Genomic DNA, 20,555 nt, shown 5'->3' with positions numbered 1-20,555 from the left:
AGCTCGTTGGAGGGAGAACTGTGGTGCGACCCAAAACGGTCCAAAAGATGGCCGAAGCTTCCAACGAGTGGCGAACGCTCGTCCGGTGTCAGAAACCACTGGAAATGCACTTGCAGCGAAGGAAACGGGCTGAGCTCGAGGACTTCCGGTGCTCGTCCCAAGAAAACGCGAGCGGGAATGCCCCGGACTCAGTTTTCTCGTCCTGGGGTAAAAAGCGGTCCCCCGACGGTTTTTTCCCTTTGCTCCGTATTGGTCATAAGTCTTTCGATCTTCGGGTCTCGTGCTCCGAGGACTTCAACCCACACTCCTGGCATGCTCCCTGACACGTTTTCCGGAGGTATAGGTCGGGAAGCGAGCTCGTTGGAGGGAGAACTGTGGTGCGACCCAAAACAGTCCAAAAGATGGTCGAAGCTTCCAACGAGTGGCGAACGCTCGTCCGGTGTCAGAAACCACTGGAAATGCACTTGCAGCGAAGGAAACGGGCTGAGCTCGAGGACTTCCGGTGCTCGTCCCAAGAAAACGCGAGCGGGAATGCCCCGGACTCAGTTTTCTCGTCCTGGGGTAAAAAGCGGTCCCCCGACGGTTTCTTCCCTTTGCTCCGTATTGGTCATAAGTCTTTCGATCTTCGGGTCTCGTGCTCCGAGGACTTCAACCCACACTCCTGGCATGCTCCCGGACACGTTTTCCGGAGGTATAGGTCGGGAAGCGAGCTCGTTGGAGGGACAACTGTGGTGCGACCCAAAACGGTCCAAAAGATGGCCGAAGCTTCCAACGAGTGGCGAACGCTCGTCCGGTGTCAGAAACCACTGGAAATGCACTTGCAGCGAAGGAAACGGGCTGAGCTCGAGGACTTCCGGTGCTCGTCCCAAGAAAACGTGAGCGGGAATGCCCCGGACTCAGTTTTCTCGTCCTGGGGTAAAAAGCGGTCCCCCGACGGTTTCTTCCCTTTGCTCCGTATTGGTCATAAGTCTTTCGATCTTCGGGTCTCGTGCTCCGAGGACTTCAACCCACACTCCTGGCATGCTCCCTGACACGTTTTCCGGAGGTATAGGTCGGGAAGCGAGCTCGTTGGAGGGAGAATTGTGGTGCGACCCAAAACGGTCCAAAAGATGGCCGAAGCTTCCAACGAGTGGCGAACGCTCGTCCGGTGTCAGAAACCACTGGAAATGCACTTGCAGCGAAGGAAACGGGCTGAGCTCGAGGACTTCCGGTGCTCGTCCCAAGAAAACGCGACCGGGAATGCCCCGGACTCAGTTTTCTCGTCCTGGGGTAAAAAGCGGTCCCCCGACGGTTTCTTCCCTTTGCTCCGTATTGGTCATAAGTCTTTCGATCTTCGGGTCTCGTGCTCCGAGGACTTCAACCCACACTCCTGGCATGCTCCCTGACACGTTTTCCGGAGGTATAGGTCGGGAAGCGAGCTCGTTGGAGGGAGAACTGTGGTGCGACCCAAAACGGTCCAAAAGATGGCCGAAGCTTCCAACGAGTGGCGAACGCTCGTCCGGTGTCAGAAACCACTGGAAATGCACTTGCAGCGAAGGAAACGGGCTGAGCTCGAGGACTTCCGGTGCTCGTCCCAAGAAAACGCGAGCGGGAATGCCCCGGACTCAGTTTTCTCGTCCTGGGGTAAAAAGCGGTCCCCCGACGGTTTCTTCCCTTTGCTCCGTATTGGTCATAAGTCTTTCGATCTTCGGGTCTCGTGCTCCGAGGACTTCAACCCACACTCCTGGCATGCTCCCTGACACGTTTTCCGGAGGTATAGGTCGGGAAGCGAGCTCGTTGGAGGGAGAACTGTGGTGCGACCCAAAACGGTCCAAAAGATGGCCGAAGCTTCCAACGAGTGGCGAACGCTCGTCCGGTGTCAGAAACCACTGGAAATGCACTTGCAGCGAAGGAAACGGGCTGAGCTCGAGGACTTCCGGTGCTCGTCCCAAGAAAACGCGAGCGGGAATGCCCCGGACTCAGTTTTCTCGTCCTGGGGTAAAAAGCGGTCCCCCGACGGTTTCTTCCCTTTGCTCCGTATTGGTCATAAGTCTTTCGATCTTCGGGTCTCGTGCTCCGAGGACTTCAACCCACACTCCTGGCATGCTCCCTGACACGTTTTCCGGAGGTATAGGTCGGGAAGCGAGCTCGTTGGAGGGAGAACTGTGGTGCGACCCAAAACGGTCCAAAAGATGGCCGAAGCTTCCAACGAGTGGCGAACGCTCGTCCGGTGTCAGAAACCACTGGAAATGCACTTGCAGCGAAGGAAACGGGCTGAGCTCGAGGACTTCCGGTGCTCGTCCCAAGAAAACGCGAGCGGGAATGCCCCGGACTCAGTTTTCTCGTGCTGGGGTAAAAAGCGGTCCCCCGACGGTTTCTTCCCTTTGCTCCGTATTGGTCATAAGTCTTTCGATCTTCGGGTCTCGTGCTCCGAGGACTTCAACCCACACTCCTGGCATGCTCCCTGACACGTTTTCCGGAGGTATAGGTCGGGAAGCGAGCTCGTTGGAGGGAGAACTGTGGTGCGACCCAAAACGGTCCAAAAGATGGCCGAAGCTTCCAACGAGTGGCGAACGCTCGTCCGGTGTCAGAAACCACTAGAAATGCACTTGCAGCGAAGGAAACGGGCTGAGCTCGAGGACTTCCGGTGCTCGTCCCAAGAAAACGCGAGCGGGAATGCCCCGGACTCAGTTTTCTCGTCCTGGGGTAAAAAGCGGTCCCCCGACGGTTTCTTCCCTTTGCTCCGTATTGGTCATAAGTCTTTCGATCTTCGGGTCTTGTGCTCCGAGGACTTCAACCCACACTCCTGGCATGCTCCCTGACACGTTTTCCGGAGGTATAGGTCGGGAAGCGAGCTCGTTGGAGGGAGAACTGTGGTGCGACCCAAAACGGTCCAAAAGATGGCCGAAGCTTCTAACGAGTGGCGAACGCTCGTCCGGTGTCAGAAACCACTGGAAATGCACTTGCAGCGAAGGAAACGGGCTGAGCTCGAGGACTTCCGGTGCTCGTCCCAAGAAAACGCGAGCGGGAATGCCCCGGACTCAGTTTTCTCGTCCTGGGGTGAAAAGCGGTCCCCCGACGGTTTCTTCCCTTTGCTCCGTATTGGTCATAAGTCTTTCGATCTTCGGGTCTCGTGCTCCGAGGACTTCAACCCACACTCCTGGCATGCTCCCTGACACGTTTTCCGGAGGTATAGGTCGGGAAGCGAGCTCGTTGGAGGGAGAACTGTGGTGCGACCCAAAACGGTCCAAAAGATGGCCGAAGCTTCCAACGAGTGGCGAACGCTCGTCCGGTGTCAGAAACCACTGGAAATGCACTTGCAGCGAAGGAAACGGGCTGAGCTCGAGGACTTCCGGTGCTCGTCCCAAGAAAACGCGAGCGGGAATGCCCCGGACTCAGTTTTCTCGTCCTGGGGTAAAAAGCGGTCCCCGACGGTTTCTTCCCTTTGCTCCGTATTGGTCATAAGTCTTTCGATCTTCGGGTCTCGTGCTCCGAGGACTTCAACCCACACTCCTGGCATGCTCCCTGACACGTTTTCCGGAGGTATAGGTCAGGAAGCGAGCTCGTTGGAGGGACAACTGTGGTGCGACCCAAAACGGTCCAAAAGATGGCCGAAGCTTCCAACGAGTGGCGAACGCTCGTCCGGTGTCAGAAACCACTGGAAATGCACTTGCAGCGAAGGAAACGGGCTGAGCTCGAGGACTTCCGGTGCTCGTCCCAAGAAAACGCGAGCGGGAATGCCCCGGACTCAGTTTTCTCGTCCTGGGGTAAAAAGCGGTCCCCCGACGGTTTCTTCCCTTTGCTCCGTATTGGTCATAAGTCTTTCGATCTTCGGGTCTCGTGCTCCGAGGACTTCAACCCACACTCCTGGCATGCTCCCTGACACGTTTTCCGGAGGTATAGGTCGGGAAGCGAGCTCGTTGGAGGGAGAACTGTGGTGCGACCCAAAACGGTCCAAAAGATGGCCGAAGCTTCCAACGAGTGGCGAACGCTCGTCCGGTGTCAGAAACCACTGGAAATGCACTTGCAGCGAAGGAAACGGGCTGAGCTCGAGGACTTCCGGTGCTCGTCCCAAGAAAACGCGAGCGGGAATGCCCCGGACTCAGTTTTCTCGTGCTGGGGTAAAAAGCGGTCCCCCGACGGTTTCTTCCCTTTGCTCCGTATTGGTCATAAGTCTTTCGATCTTCGGGTCTCGTGCTCCGAGGACTTCAACCCACACTCCTGGCATGCTCCCTGACACGTTTTCCGGAGGTATAGGTCGGGAAGCGAGCTCGTTGGAGGGAGAACTGTGGTGCGACCCAAAACGGTCCAAAAGATGGCCGAAGCTTCCAACGAGTGGCGAACGCTCGTCCGGTGTCAGAAACCACTAGAAATGCACTTGCAGCGAAGGAAACGGGCTGAGCTCGAGGACTTCCGGTGCTCGTCCCAAGAAAACGCGAGCGGGAATGCCCCGGACTCAGTTTTCTCGTCCTGGGGTAAAAAGCGGTCCCCCGACGGTTTCTTCCCTTTGCTCCGTATTGGTCATAAGTCTTTCGATCTTCGGGTCTTGTGCTCCGAGGACTTCAACCCACACTCCTGGCATGCTCCCTGACACGTTTTCCGGAGGTATAGGTCGGGAAGCGAGCTCGTTGGAGGGAGAACTGTGGTGCGACCCAAAACGGTCCAAAAGATGGCCGAAGCTTCTAACGAGTGGCGAACGCTCGTCCGGTGTCAGAAACCACTGGAAATGCACTTGCAGCGAAGGAAACGGGCTGAGCTCGAGGACTTCCGGTGCTCGTCCCAAGAAAACGCGAGCGGGAATGCCCCGGACTCAGTTTTCTCGTCCTGGGGTGAAAAGCGGTCCCCCGACGGTTTCTTCCCTTTGCTCCGTATTGGTCATAAGTCTTTCGATCTTCGGGTCTCGTGCTCCGAGGACTTCAACCCACACTCCTGGCATGCTCCCTGACACGTTTTCCGGAGGTATAGGTCGGGAAGCGAGCTCGTTGGAGGGAGAACTGTGGTGCGACCCAAAACGGTCCAAAAGATGGCCGAAGCTTCCAACGAGTGGCGAACGCTCGTCCGGTGTCAGAAACCACTGGAAATGCACTTGCAGCGAAGGAAACGGGCTGAGCTCGAGGACTTCCGGTGCTCGTCCCAAGAAAACGCGAGCGGGAATGCCCGGACTCAGTTTTCTCGTCCTGGGGTAAAAAGCGGTCCCCGACGGTTTCTTCCCTTTGCTCCGTATTGGTCATAAGTCTTTCGATCTTCGGGTCTCGTGCTCCGAGGACTTCAACCCACACTCCTGGCATGCTCCCTGACACGTTGTCCGGAGGTATAGGTCAGGAAGCGAGCTCGTTGGAGGGACAACTGTGGTGCGACCCAAAACGGTCCAAAAGATGGCCGAAGCTTCCAACGAGTGGCGAACGCTCGTCCGGTGTCAGAAACCACTGGAAATGCACTTGCAGCGAAGGAAACGGGCTGAGCTCGAGGACTTCCGGTGCTCGTCCCAAGAAAACGCGAGCGGGAATGCCCCGGACTCAGTTTTCTCGTCCTGGGGTAAAAAGCGGTCCCCCGACGGTTTCTTCCCTTTGCTCCGTATTGGTCATAAGTCTTTCGATCTTCGGGTCTCGTGCTCCGAGGACTTCAACCCACACTCCTGGCATGCTCCCTGACACGTTTTCCGGAGGTATAGGTCGGGAAGCGAGCTCGTTGGAGGGAGAACTGTGGTGCGACCCAAAACGGTCCAAAAGATGGCCGAAGCTTCCAACGAGTGGCGAACGCTCGTCCGGTGTCAGAAACCACTGGAAATGCACTTGCAGCGAAGGAAACGGGCTGAGCTCGAGGACTTCCGGTGCTCGTCCCAAGAAAACGCGAGCGGGAATGCCCCGGACTCAGTTTTCTCGTCCTGGGGTAAAAAGCGGTCCCCCGACGGTTTCTTCCCTTTGCTCCGTATTGGTCATAAGTCTTTCGATCTTCGGGTCTCGTGCTTCGAGGACTTCAACCCACACTCCTGGCATGCTCCCTGACACGTTTTCCGGAGGTATAGGTCGGGACGAGCTCGTTGGAGGGAGAACTGTGGTGCGACCCAAAACGGTCCAAAAGATGGCCGAAGCTTCCAACGAGTGGCGAACGCTCGTCCGGTGTCAGAAACCACTGGAAATGCACTTGCAGCGAAGGAAACGGGCTGAGCTCGAGGACTTCCGGTGCCCGTCCCAAGAAAACGCGAGCGGGAATGCCCCGGACTCAGTTTTCTCGTCCTGGGGTAAAAAGCGGTCCCCCGACGGTTTCTTCCCTTTGCTCCGTATTGGTCATAAGTCTTTCGATCTTCGGGTCTCGTGCTCCGAGGACTTCAACCCACACTCCTGGCATGCTCCCTGACACGTTTTCCGGAGGTATAGGTGGGGAAGCGAGCTCGTTGGAGGGAGAACTGTGGTGCGACCCAAAACGGTCCAAAAGATGGCCGAAGCTTCCAACGAGTGGCGAACGCTCGTCCGGTGTCAGAAACCACTAGAAATGCACTTGCAGCGAAGGAAACGGGCTGAGCTCGAGGACTTCCGGTGCTCGTCCCAAGAAAACGCGAGCGGGAATGCCCCGGACTCAGTTTTCTCGTCCTGGGGTAAAAAGCGGTCCCCCGACGGTTTCTTCCCTTTGCTCCGTATTGGTCATAAGTCTTTCGATCTTCGGGTCTCGTGCTCCGAGGACTTCAACCCACACTCCTGGCATGCTCCCTGACACGTTTTCCGGAGGTATAGGTCAGGAAGCGAGCTCGTTGGAGGGACAACTGTGGTGCGACCCAAAACGGTCCAAAAGATGGCCGAAGCTTCCAACGAGTGGCGAACGCTCGTCCGGTGTCAGAAACCACTGGAAATGCACTTGCAGCGAAGGAAACGGGCTGAGCTCGAGGACTTCCGGTGCTCGTCCCAAGAAAACGCGAGCGGGAATGCCCCGGACTCAGTTTTCTCGTCCTGGGGTAAAAAGCGGTCCCCCGACGGTTTCTTCCCTTTGCTCCGTATTGGTCATAAGTCTTTCGATCTTCGGGTCTCGTGCTCCGAGGACTTCAACCCACACTCCTGGCATGCTCCCTGACACGTTTTCCGGAGGTATAGGTCGGGAAGCGAGCTCGTTGGAGGGAGAACTGTGGTGCGACCCAAAACGGTCCAAAAGATGGCCGAAGCTTCCAACGAGTGGCGAACGCTCGTCCGGTGTCAGAAACCACTGGAAATGCACTTGCAGCGAAGGAAACGGGCTGAGCTCGAGGACTTCCGGTGCTCGTCCCAAGAAAACGCGAGCGAGAATGCCCCGGACTCAGTTTTCTCGTCCTGGGGTAAAAAGCGGTCCCCCGACGGTTTCTTCCCTTTGCTCCGTATTGGTCATAAGTCTTTCGATCTTCGGGTCTCGTGCTTCGAGGACTTCAACCCACACTCCTGGCATGCTCCCTGACACGTTTTCCGGAGGTATAGGTCGGGAAGCGAGCTCGTTGGAGGGAGAACTGTGGTGCGACCCAAAACGGTCCAAAAGATGGCCGAAGCTTCCAACGAGTGGCGAACGCTCGTCCGGTGTCAGAAACCACTGGAAATGCACTTGCAGCGAAGGAAACGGGCTGAGCTCGAGGACTTCCGGTGCCCGTCCCAAGAAAACGCGAGCGGGAATGCCCCGGACTCAGTTTTCTCGTCCTGGGGTAAAAAGCGGTCCCCCGACGGTTTCTTCCCTTTGCTCCGTATTGGTCATAAGTCTTTCGATCTTCGGGTCTCGTGCTCCGAGGACTTCAACCCACACTCCTGGCATGCTCCCTGACACGTTTTCCGGAGGTATAGGTCGGGAAGCGAGCTCGTTGGAGGGAGAACTGTGGTGCGACCCAAAACGGTCCAAAAGATGGCCGAAGCTTCCAACGAGTGGCGAACGCTCGTCCGGTGTCAGAAACCACTAGAAATGCACTTGCAGCGAAGGAAACGGGCTGAGCTCGAGGACTTCCGGTGCTCGTCCCAAGAAAACGCGAGCGGGAATGCCCCGGACTCAGTTTTCTCGTCCTGGGGTAAAAAGCGGTCCCCCGACGGTTTCTTCCCTTTGCTCCGTATTGGTCATAAGTCTTTCGATCTTCGGGTCTCGTGCTCCGAGGACTTCAACCCACACTCCTGGCATGCTCCCTGACACGTTTTCCGGAGGTATAGGTCAGGAAGCGAGCTCGTTGGAGGGACAACTGTGGTGCGACCCAAAACGGTCCAAAAGATGGCCGAAGCTTCCAACGAGTGGCGAACGCTCGTCCGGTGTCAGAAACCACTGGAAATGCACTTGCAGCGAAGGAAACGGGCTGAGCTCGAGGACTTCCGGTGCTCGTCCCAAGAAAACGCGAGCGGGAATGCCCCGGACTCAGTTTTCTCGTCCTGGGGTAAAAAGCGGTCCCCCGACGGTTTCTTCCCTTTGCTCCGTATTGGTCATAAGTCTTTCGATCTTCGGGTCTCGTGCTCCGAGGACTTCAACCCACACTCCTGGCATGCTCCCTGACACGTTTTCCGGAGGTATAGGTCGGGAAGCGAGCTCGTTGGAGGGAGAACTGTGGTGCGACCCAAAACGGTCCAAAAGATGGCCGAAGCTTCCAACGAGTGGCGAACGCTCGTCCGGTGTCAGAAACCACTGGAAATGCACTTGCAGCGAAGGAAACGGGCTGAGCTCGAGGACTTCCGGTGCTCGTCCCAAGAAAACGCGAGCGGGAATGCCCCGGACTCAGTTTTCTCGTCCTGGGGTAAAAAGCGGTCCCCCGACGGTTTCTTCCCTTTGCTCCGTATTGGTCATAAGTCTTTCGATCTTCGGGTCTCGTGCTTCGAGGACTTCAACCCACACTCCTGGCATGCTCCCTGACACGTTTTCCGGAGGTATAGGTCGGGAAGCGAGCTCGTTGGAGGGAGAACTGTGGTGCGACCCAAAACGGTCCAAAAGATGGCCGAAGCTTCCAACGAGTGGCGAACGCTCGTCCGGTGTCAGAAACCACTGGAAATGCACTTGCAGCGAAGGAAACGGGCTGAGCTCGAGGACTTCCGGTGCCCGTCCCAAGAAAACGCGAGCGGGAATGCCCCGGACTCAGTTTTCTCGTCCTGGGGTAAAAAGCGGTCCCCCGACGGTTTCTTCCCTTTGCTCCGTATTGGTCATAAGTCTTTCGATCTTCGGGTCTCGTGCTCCGAGGACTTCAACCCACACTCCTGGCATGCTCCCTGACACGTTTTCCGGAGGTATAGGTCGGGAAGCGAGCTCGTTGGAGGGAGAACTGTGGTGCGACCCAAAACGGTCCAAAAGATGGCCGAAGCTTCCAACGAGTGGCGAACGCTCGTCCGGTGTCAGAAACCACTGGAAATGCACTTGCAGCGAAGGAAACGGGCTGAGCTCGAGGACTTTCGGTGCTCGTCCCAAGAAAACGCGAGCGGGAATGCCCCGGACTCAGTTTTCTCGTCCTGGGGTAAAAAGCGGTCCCCCGACGGTTTGTTCCCTTTGCTCCGTATTGGTCATAAGTCTTTCGATCTTTGGGTCTCGTGCTCCGAGGACTTCAACCCACACTCCTGGCATGCTCCCTGACACGTTTTCCGGAGGTATAGGTCGGGAAGCGAGCTCGTTGGAGGGAGAACTGTGGTGCGACCCAAAACGGTCCAAAAGATGGCCGAAGCTTCCAACGAGTGGCGAACGCTCGTCCGGTGTCAGAAACCACTGGAAATGCACTTGCAGCGAAGGAAACGGGCTGAGCTCGAGGACTTCCGGTGCTCGTCCCAAGAAAACGCGAGCGGGAATGCCCCGGACTCAGTTTTCTCGTCCTGGGGTAAAAAGCGGTCCCCCGACGGTTTCTTCCCTTTGCTCCGTATTGGTCATAAGTCTTTCGATCTTCGGGTCTCGTGCTCCGAGGACTTCAACCCACACTCCTGGCATGCTCCCTGACACGTTTTCCGGAGGTATAGGTCGGGAAGCGAGCTCGTTGGAGGGAGAACTGTGGTGCGACCCAAAACGGTCCAAAAGATGGCCAAAGCTTCCAACGAGTGGCGAACGCTCGTCCGGTGTCAGAAACCACTGGAAATGCACTTGCAGCGAAGGAAACGGGCTGAGCTCGAGGACTTCCGGTGCTCGTCCCAAGAAAACGCGAGCGGGAATGCCCCGGACTCAGTTTTCTCGTCCTGGGGTAAAAAGCGGTCCGCCGACGGTTTCTTCCCTTTGTCCGTTATGGTCATAAGTCTTTCGATCTTCGGGTCTCGTGCTCCGAGGACTTCAACCCACACTCCTGGCATGCTCCCTGACACGTTTTCCGGAGGTATAGGTCGGGAAGGGAGCTCGTTGGAGGGAGAACTGTGGTGCGACCCAAAACGGTCCAAAAGATGGCCGAAGCTTCCAACGAGTGGCGAACGCTCGTCCGGTGTCAGAAACCACTGGAAATGCACTTGCAGCGAAGGAAACGGGCTGAGCTCGAGGACTTCCGGTGCCCGTCCCAAGAAAACGCGAGCGGGAATGCCCCGGACTCAGTTTTCTCGTCCTGGGGTAAAAAGCGGTCCCCCGACGGTTTCTTCCCTTTGCTCCGTATTGGTCATAAGTCTTTCGATCTTCGGGTCTCGTGCTCCGAGGACTTCAACCCACACTCCTGGCATGCTCCCTGACACGTTTTCCGGAGGTATAGGTCGGGAAGCGAGCTCGTTGGAGGGAGAACTGTGGTGCGACCCAAAACGGTCCAAAAGATGGCCGAAACTTCCAACGAGTGGCGAACGCTCGTCCGGTGTCAGAAACCACTGGAAATGCACTTGGAGCGAAGGAAATGGGCTGAGCTCGAGGACTTCCGGTGCCCGTCCCAAGAAAACGCGAGCGGGAATGCCCCGGACTCAGTTTTCTCGTCCTGGGGTAAAAAGCGGTCCCCCGACGGTTTCTTCCCTTTGCTCCGTATTGGTCATAAGTCTTTCGATCTTCGGGTCTCGTGCTCCGAGGACTTCAACCCACACTCCTGGCATGCTCCCTGACATGTTTTCCGGAGGTATAGGTCGGGAAGCGAGCTCGTTGGAGGGAGAACTGTGGTGCGACCCAAAACGGTCCAAAAGATGGCCGAAGCTTCCAACGAGTGGCGAACGCTCGTCCGGTGTCAGAAACCACTGGAAATGCACTTGCAGCGAAGGAAACGGGCTGAGCTGGAGGACTTCCGGTGCTCGTCCCCAGAAAACGCGAGCGGGAATGCCCCGGACTCAGTTTTCTCGTCCTGGGGTAAAAAGCGGTCCGCCGACGGTTTCTTCCCTTTGCTCCGTATTGGTCATAAGTCTTTCGATCTTCGGGTCTCGTGCTCCGAGGACTTCAACCCACACTCCTGGCATGCTCCCTGACACGTTTTCCGGAGGTATAGGTCGGGAAGCGAGCTCGTTGGAGGGAGAACTGTGGTGCGACCCAAAACGGTCCAAAAGATGGCCGAAGCTTCCAACGAGTGGCGAACGCTCGTCCGGTGTCAGAAACCACTGGAAATGCACTTGCAGCGAAGGAAACGGGCTGAGCTCGAGGACTTCCGGTGCTCGTCCCAAGAAAACGCGAGCGGGAATGCCCCGGACTCAGTTTTCTCGTCCTGGGGTAAAAAGCGGTCCGCCGACGGTTTCTTCCCTTTGCTCCGTTATGGTCATAAGTCTTTCGATCTTCGGGTCTCGTGCTCCGAGGACTTCAACCCACACTCCTGGCATGCTCCCTGACACGTTTTCCGGAGGTATAGGTCGGGAAGGGAGCTCGTTGGAGGGAGAACTGTGGTGCGACCCAAAACGGTCCAAAAGATGGCCGAAGCTTCCAACGAGTGGCGAACGCTCGTCCGGTGTCAGAAACCACTGGAAATGCACTTGCAGCGAAGGAAACGGGCTGAGCTCGAGGACTTCCGGTGCCCGTCCCAAGAAAACGCGAGCGGGAATGCCCCGGACTCAGTTTTCTCGTCCTGGGGTAAAAAGCGGTCCCCCGACGGTTTCTTCCCTTTGCTCCGTATTGGTCATAAGTCTTTCGATCTTCGGGTCTCGTGCTCCGAGGACTTTAACCCACACTCCTGGCATGCTCCCTGACACGTTTTCCGGAGGTATAGGTCGGGAAGCGAGCTCGTTGGAGGGAGAACTGTGGTGCGACCCAAAACGGTCCAAAAGATGGCCGAAACTTCCAACGAGTGGCGAACGCTCGTCCGGTGTCAGAAACCACTGGAAATGCACTTGGAGCGAAGGAAACGGGCTGAGCTCGAGGACTTCCGGTGCCCGTCCCAAGAAAACGCGAGCGGGAATGCCCCGGACTCAGTTTTCTCGTCCTGGGGTCAAAAGCGGTCCCCCGACGGTTCCTTCCCTTTGCTCCGTATTGGTCATAAGTCTTTCGATCTTCGGGTCTCGTGCTCCGAGGACTTCAACCCACACTCCTGGCATGCTCCCTGACATGTTTTCCGGAGGTATAGGTCGGGAAGCGAGCTCGTTGGAGGGAGAACTGTGGTGCGACCCAAAACGGTCCAAAAGATGGCCGAAGCTTCCAACGAGTGGCGAACGCTCGTCCGGTGTCAGAAACCACTGGAAATACACTTGCAGCGAAGGAAACGAGCTGAGCTCGAGGACTTCCGGTGCTCGTCCCAAGAAAACGCGAGCGGGAATGCCCCGTACTCAGTTTTCTCGTCCTGGGGTAAAAAGCGGTCCCCCGACGGTTTCTTCCCTTTGCTCCGTATTGGTCATAAGTCTTTCGATCTTCGGGTCTCGTGCTCCGAGGACTTCAACCCACACTCCTGGCATGCTCCCTGACACGTTTTCCGGAGGTATAGGTCGGGAAGCGAGCTCGTTGGAGGGAGAACTGTGGTGCGACCCAAAACGGTCCAAAAGATGGCCGAAGCTTCCAACGAGTGGCGAACGCTCGTCCGGTGTCAGAAACCAATGGAAATGCACTTGCAGCGAAGGAAACGGGCTGAGCTCGAGGACTTCCGGTGCTCGTCCCAAGAAAACGCGAGCGGGAATGCCCCGGACTCAGTTTTCTCGTCCTGGGTTAAAAAGCGGTCCCCCGACGGTTTCTTCCCTTTGCTCCGTATTGGTCATAAGTCTTTCGATCTTCGGGTCTCGTGCTCCGAGGACTTCAACCCACACTCCTGGCATGCTCCCTGACACGTTTTCCGGAGGTATAGGTCGGGAAGCGAGCTCGTTGGAGGGAGAACTGTGGTGCGACCCAAAACGGTCCAAAAGATGGCCGAAGCTTCCAACGAGTGGCGAACGCTCGTCCGGTGTCAGAAACCACTAGAAATGCACTTGCAGCGAAGGAAACGGGCTGAGCTCGAGGACTTCTTGTGCTCGTCCCAAGAAAACGCGAGCGGGAATGCCCCGGACTCAGTTTTCTCGTCCTGGGGTAAAAAGCGGTCCCCCGACGGTTTCTTCCCTTTGCTCCGTATTGGTCATAAGTCTTTCGATCTTCGGGTCTCGTGCTCCGAGGACTTCAACCCACACTCCTGGCATGCTCCCTGACACGTTTTCCGGAGGTATAGGTGGGGAAGCGAGCTCGTTGGAGGGAGAACTGTGGTGCGACCCAAAACGGTCCAAAAGATGGCCGAAGCTTCCAACGAGTGGCGAACGCTCGTCCGGTGTCAGAAACCAATGGAAATGCACTTGCAGCGAAGGAAACGGGCTGAGCTCGAGGACTTCCGGTGCTCGTCCCAAGAAAACGCGAGCGGGAATGCCCCGGACTCAGTTTTCTCGTCCTGGGTTAAAAAGCGGTCCCCCGACGGTTTCTTCCCTTTGCTCCGTATTGGTCATAAGTCTTTCGATCTTCGGGTCTCGTGCTCCGAGGACTTCAACCCACACTCCTGGCATGCTCCCTGACACGATTTCCGGAGGTATAGGTCGGGAAGCGAGCTCGTTGGAGGGACAACTGTGGTGCGACCCAAAACGGTCCAAAAGATGGCCGAAGCTTCCAACGAGTGGCGAACGCTCGTCCGGTGTCAGAAACCACTGGAAATGCACTTGCAGCGAAGGAAACGGGCTGAGCTCGAGGACTTCCGGTGCTCGTCCCAAGAAAACGCGAGCGGGAATGCCCCGGACTCAGTTTTCTCGTCCTGGGGTAAAAAGCGGTCCCCCGACGGTTTCTTCCCTTTGCTCCGTATTGGTCATAAGTCTTTCGATCTTCGGGTCTCGTGCTCCGAGGACTTCAACCCACACTCCTGGCATGCTCCCTGACACGTTTTCCGGAGGTATAGGTCGGGAAGCGAGCTCGTTGGAGGGAGAACTGTGGTGCGACCCAAAACGGTCCAAAAGATGGCCGAAGCTTCCAACGAGTGGCGAACGCTCGTCCGGTGTCAGAAACCACTGGAAATGCACTTGCAGCGAAGGAAACGGGCTGAGCTCGAGGACTTCTGGTGCTCGTCCCAAGAAAACGCGAGCGGGAATGCCCCGGACTCAGTTTTCTCGTCCTGGGGTAAAAAGCGGTCCCCCGACGGTTTCTTCCCTTTGCTCCGTATTGGTCATAAGTCTTTCGATCTTCGGGTCTCGTGCTCCGAGGACTTCAACCCACACTCCTGGCATGCTCCCTGACACGTTTTCCGGAGGTATAGGTCGGGAAGCGAGCTCGTTGGAGGGAGAACTGTGGTGCGACCCAAAACGGTCCAAAAGATGGCCGAAGCTTCCAACGAGTGGCGAACGCTCGTCCGGTGTCAGAAACCACTGGAAATGCACTTGCAGCGAAGGAAACGGGCTGAGCTCGAGGACTTCCGGTGCTCGTCCCAAGAAAACGCGAGCGGGAATGCCCCGGACTCAGTTTTCTCGTCCTGGGGTAAAAAGCGGTCCCCCGACGGTTTCTTCCCTTTGCTCCGTATTGGTCATAAGTCTTTCGATCTTCGGGTCTCGTGCTCCGAGGACTTCAACCCACACTCCTGGCATGCTCCCTGACACGTTTTCCGGAGGTATAGGTCGGGAAGCGAGCTCGTTGGAGGGAGAACTGTGGTGCGACCCAAAACGGTCCAAAAGATGGCCGAAGCTTCCAACGAGTGGCGAACGCTCGTCCGGTGTCAGAAACCACTGGAAATGCACTTGCAGCGAAGGAAACGGGCTGAGCTCGAGGACTTCCGGTGCTCGTCCCAAGAAAACGCGAGCGGGAATGCCCCGGACTCAGTTTTCTCGTCCTGGGGTAAAAAGCGGTCCCCCGACGGTTTCTTCCCTTTGCTCCGTATTGGTCATAAGTCTTTCGATCTTCGGGTCTCGTGCTCCGAGGACTTCAACCCACACTCCTGGCATGCTCCCTGACACGTTTTCCGGAGGTATAGGTCGGGAAGCGAGCTCGTTGGAGGGAGAACTGTGGTGCGACCCAAAACGGTCCAAAAGATGGCCGAAGCTTCCAACGAGTGGCGAACGCTCGTCCGGTGTCAGAAACCACTGGAAATGCACTTGCAGCGAAGGAAACGGGCTGAGCTCGAGGACTTCCGGTGCTCGTTTCAAGAAAACGCGAGCGGGAATGCCCCGGACTCAGTTTTCTCGTCCTGGGGTAAAAAGCGGTCCCCCGACGGTTTCTTCCCTTTGCTCCGTATTGGTCATAAGTCTTTCGATCTTCGGGTCTCGTGCTCCGAGGACTTCAACCCACACTCCTGGCATGCTCCCTGACACGTTTTCCGGAGGTATAGGTCGGGAAGCGAGCTCGTTGGAGGGAGAACTGTGGTGCGACCCAAAACGGTCCAAAAGATGGCCGAAGCTTCCAACGAGTGGCGAACGCTCGTCCGGTGTCAGAAACCACTGGAAATGCACTTGCAGCGAAAGAAACGGGCTGAGCTCGAGGACTTCCGGTGCTCGTCCCAAGAAAACGCGAGCGGGAATGCCCCGGACTCAGTTTTCTCGTCCTGGGGTAAAAAGCGGTCCCCCGACGGTTTCTTCCCTTTGCTCCGTATTGGTCATAAGTCTTTCGATCTTCGGGTCTCGTGCTTCGAGGACTTCAACCCACACTCCTGGCATGCTCCCCGACACGTTTTCCGGAGGTATAGGTCGGGAAGCGAGCTCGTTGGAGGGAGAACTGTGGTGCGACCCAAAACGGTCCAAAAGATGGCCGAAGCTTCCAACGAGTGGCGAACGCTCGTCCGGTGTCAGAAACCACTGGAAATGCACTTGCAGCGAAGGAAACGGGCTGAGCTCGAGGACTTCCGGTGCTCGTCCCAAGAAAACGCGAGCGGGAATGCCCCGGACTCAGTTTTCTCGTCCTGGGGTAAAAAGCGGTCCCCCGACGGTTTCTTCCCTTTGCTCCGTATTGGTCATAAGTCTTTCGATCTTCGGGTCTCGTGCTCCGAGGACTTCAACCCACACTCCTGGCATGCTCCCTGACACGTTTTCCGGAGGTATAGGTCGGGAAGCGAGCTCGTTGGAGGGAGAACTGTGGTGCGACCCAAAACGGTCCAAAAGATGGCCGAAGCTTCCAACGAGTGGCGAACGCTCGTCCGGTGTCAGAAACCACTGGAAATGCACTTGCAGCGAAGGAAACGGGCTGAGCTCGAGGACTTCCGGTGCTCGTCCCAAGAAAACGCGAGCGGGAATGCCCCGGACTCAGTTTTCTCGTCCTGGGGTAAAAAGCGGTCCCCCGACGGTTTCTTCCCTTTGCTCCGTATTGGTCATAAGTCTTTCGATCTTCGGGTCTCGTGCTCCGAGGACTTCAACCCACACTCCTGGCATGCTCCCTGACACGATTTCCGGAGGTATAGGTCGGGAAGCGAGCTCGTTGGAGGGAGAACTGTGGTGCGACCCAAAACGGTCCAAAAGATGGCCGAAGCTTCCAACGAGTGGCGAACGCTCGTCCGGTGTCAGAAACCACTGGAAATGCACTTGCAGTGAAGGAAACGGGCTGAGCTCGAGGACTTCCGGTGCTCGTCCCAAGAAAACGCGAGCGGGAATGCCCCGGACTCAGTTTTCTCGTCCTGGGGTAAAAAGCGGTCCCCCGACGGTTTCTTCCCTTTGCTCCGTATTGGTCATAAGTCTTTCGATCTTCGGGTCTCGTGCTCCGAGGACTTCAACCCACACTCCTGGCATGCTCCCCGACACGTTTTCCGGAGGTATAGGTCGGGAAGCGAGCTCGTTGGAGGGAGAACTGTGGTGCGACCCAAAACGGTCCAAAAGATGGCCGAAGCTTCCAACGAGTGGCGAACGCTCGTCCGGTGTCAGAAACCACTGGAAATGCACTTGCAGCGAAGGAAACGGGCTGAGCTCGAGGACTTCCGGTGCTCGTCCCAAGAAAACGCGAGCGGGAATGCCCCGGACTCAGTTTTCTCGTCCTGGGGTAAAAAGCGGTCCCCCGACGGTTTCTTCCCTTTGCTCCGTATTGGTCATAAGTCTTTCGATCTTCGGGTCTCGTGCTTCGAGGACTTCAACCCACACTCCTGGCATGCTCCCCGACACGTTTTCCGGAGGTATAGGTCGGGAAGTGAGCTCGTTGGAGGGAGAACTGTGGTGCGACCCAAAACGGTCCAAAAGATGGCCGAAGCTTCCAACGAGTGGCGAACGCTCGTCCGGTGTCAGAAACCACTGGAAATGCACTTGCAGCGAAGGAAACGGGCTGAGCTCGAGGACTTCCGATGCTCGTCCCAAGAAAACGCGAGCGGGAATGCCCCGGACTCAGTTTTCTCGTCCTGGGGTAAAAAGCGGTCCCCCGACGGTTTCTTCCCTTTGCTCCGTATTGGTCATAAGTCTTTCGATCTTCGGGTCTCGTGCTCCGAGGACTTCAACCCACACTCCTGGCATGCTCCCTGACACGTTTTCCGGAGGTATAGGTCGGGAAGCGAGCTCGTTGGAGGGAGAACTGTGGTGCGACCCAAAACGGTCCAAAAGATGGCCGAAGCTTCCAACGAGTGGCGAACGCTCGTCCGGTGTCAGAAACCACTGGAAATGCACTTGCAGCGAAGGAAACGGGCTGAGCTCGAGGACTTCCGGTGCTCGTCCCAAGAAAACGCGAGCGGGAATGCCCCGGACTCAGTTTTCTCGTCCTGGGGTAAAAAGCGGTCCCCCGACGGTTTCTTCCCTTTGCTCCGTATTGGTCATAAGTCTTTCGATCTTCGGGTCTCGTGCTCCGAGGACTTCAACCCACACTCCTGGCATGCTCCCTGACACGTTTTCCGGAGGTATAGGTCGGGAAGCGAGCTCGTTGGAGGGAGAACTGTGGTGCGACCCAAAACGGTCCAAAAGATGGCCGAAGCTTCCAACGAGTGGCGAACGCTCGTCCGGTGTCAGAAACCACTGGAAATGCACTTGCAGTGAAGGAAACGGGCTGAGCTCGAGGACTTCCGGTGCTCGTCCCAAGAAAACGCGAGCGGGAATGCCCCGGACTCAGTTTTCTCGTCCTGGGGTAAAAAGCGGTCCCCCGACGGTTTCTTCCCTTTGCTCCGTATTGGTCATAAGTCTTTCGATCTTCGGGTCTCGTGCTCCGAGGACTTCAACCCACACTCCTGGCATGCTCCCCGACACGTTTTCCGGAGGTATAGGTCGGGAAGCGAGCTCGTTGGAGGGAGAACTGTGGTGCGACCCAAAACGGTCCAAAAGATGGCCGAAGCTTCCAACGAGTGGTGAACGCTCGTCCGGTGTCAGAAACCACTGGAAATGCACTTGCAGCGAAGGAAACGGGCTGAGCTCGAGGACTTCCGGTGCTCGTCCCAAGAAAACGCGAGCGGGAATGCCCCGGACTCAGTTTTCTCGTCCTGGGGTAAAAAGCGGTCCCCCGACGGTTTCTTCCCTTTGCTCCGTATTGGTCATAAGTCTTTCGATCTTCGGGTCTCGTGCTCCGAGGACTTCAACCCACACTCCTGGCATGCTCCCCGACACGTTTTCCGGAGGTATAGGTCGGGAAGCGAGCTCGTTGGAGGGAGAACTGTGGTGCGACCCAAAACGGTCCAAAAGATGGCCGAAGCTTCCAACGAGTGGCGAACGCTCGTCCGGTGTCAGAAACCACTGGAAATGCACTTGCAGCGAAGGAAACGGGCTGAGCTCGAGGACTTCCGATGCTCGTCCCAAGAAAACGCGAGCGGGAATGCCCCGGACTCAGTTTTCTCGTCCTGGGGTAAAAAGCGGTCCCCCGACGGTTTCTTCCCTTTGCTCCGTATTGGTCATAAGTCTTTCGATCTTCGGGTCTCGTGCTCCGAGGACTTCAACCCACACTCCTGGCATGCTCCCTGACACGTTTTCCGGAGGTATAGGTCGGGAAGCGAGCTCGTTGGAGGGAGAACTGTGGTGCGACCCAAAACGGTCCAAAAGATGGCCGAAGCTTCCAACGAGTGGCGAACGCTCGTCCGGTGTCAGAAACCACTGGAAATGCACTTGCAGCGAAGGAAACGGGCTGAGCTCGAGGACTTCCGGTGCTCGTCCCAAGAAAACGCGAGCGGGAATGCCCCGGACTCAGTTTTCTCGTCCTGGGGTAAAAAGCGGTCCCCCGACGGTTTCTTCCCTTTGCTCCGTATTGGTCATAAGTCTTTCGATCTTCGGGTCTCGTGCTCCGAGGACTTCAACCCACACTCCTGGCATGCTCCCTGACACGTTTTCCGGAGGTATAGGTCGGGAAGCGAGCTCGTTGGAGGGAGAACTGTGGTGCGACCCAAAACGGTCCAAAAGATGGCCGAAGCTTCCAACGAGTGGCGAACGCTCGTCCGGTGTCAGAAACCACTGGAAATGCACTTGCAGTGAAGGAAACGGGCTGAGCTCGAGGACTTCCGGTGCTCGTCCCAAGAAAACGCGAGCGGGAATGCCCCGGACTCAGTTTTCTCGTCCTGGGGTAAAAAGCGGTCCCCCGACGGTTTCTTCCCTTTGCTCCGTATTGGTCATAAGTCTTTCGATCTTCGGGTCTCGTGCTCCGAGGACTTCAACCCACACTCCTGGCATGCTCCCTGACACGTTTTCCGGAGGTATAGGTCGGGAAGCGAGCTCGTTGGAGGGAGAACTGTGGTGCGACCCAAAACGGTCCAAAAGATGGCCGAAGCTTCCAACGAGTGGCGAACGCTCGTCCGGTGTCAGAAACCACTGGAAATGCACTTGCAGCGAAGGAAACGGGCTGAGCTCGAGGACTTCCGGTGCTCGTCCCAAGAAAACGCGAGCGGGAATGCCCCGGACTCAGTTTTCTCGTCCTGGGGTAAAAAGCGGTCCCCCGACGGTTTCTTCCCTTTGCTCCGTATTGGTCATAAGTCTTTCGATCTTCGGGTCTCGTGCTCCGAGGACTTCAACCCACACTCCTGGCATGCTCCCTGACACGTTTTCCGGAGGTATAGGTCGGGAAGCGAGCTCGTTGGAGGGAGAACTGTGGTGCGACCCAAAACGGTCCAAAAGATGGCCGAAGCTTCCAACGAGTGGCGAACGCTCGTCCGGTGTCAGAAACCACTGGAAATGCACTTGCAGCGAAGGAAACGGGCTGAGCTCGAGGACTTCCGGTGCTCGTCCCAAGAAAACGCGAGCGGGAATGCCCCGGACTCAGTTTTCTCGTCCTGGGGTAAAAAGCGGTCCCCCGACGGTTTCTTCCCTTTGCTCCGTATTGGTCATAAGTCTTTCGATCTTCGGGTCTCGTGCTCCGAGGACTTCAACCCACACTCCTGGCATGCTCCCTGACACGTTTTCCGGAGGTATAGGTCGGGAAGCGAGCTCGTTGGAGGGAGAACTGTGGTGCGA

Source organism: Cucumis melo, chromosome 2, assembly GCF_025177605.1.
Source record: "Cucumis melo cultivar AY chromosome 2, USDA_Cmelo_AY_1.0, whole genome shotgun sequence".
In the NCBI taxonomy this organism is placed as follows: Eukaryota; Viridiplantae; Streptophyta; class Magnoliopsida; order Cucurbitales; family Cucurbitaceae; genus Cucumis; species Cucumis melo.
The sequence above is the reverse complement of the archived record's forward strand: the minus strand, read 5'-3'. Positions refer to the sequence as shown.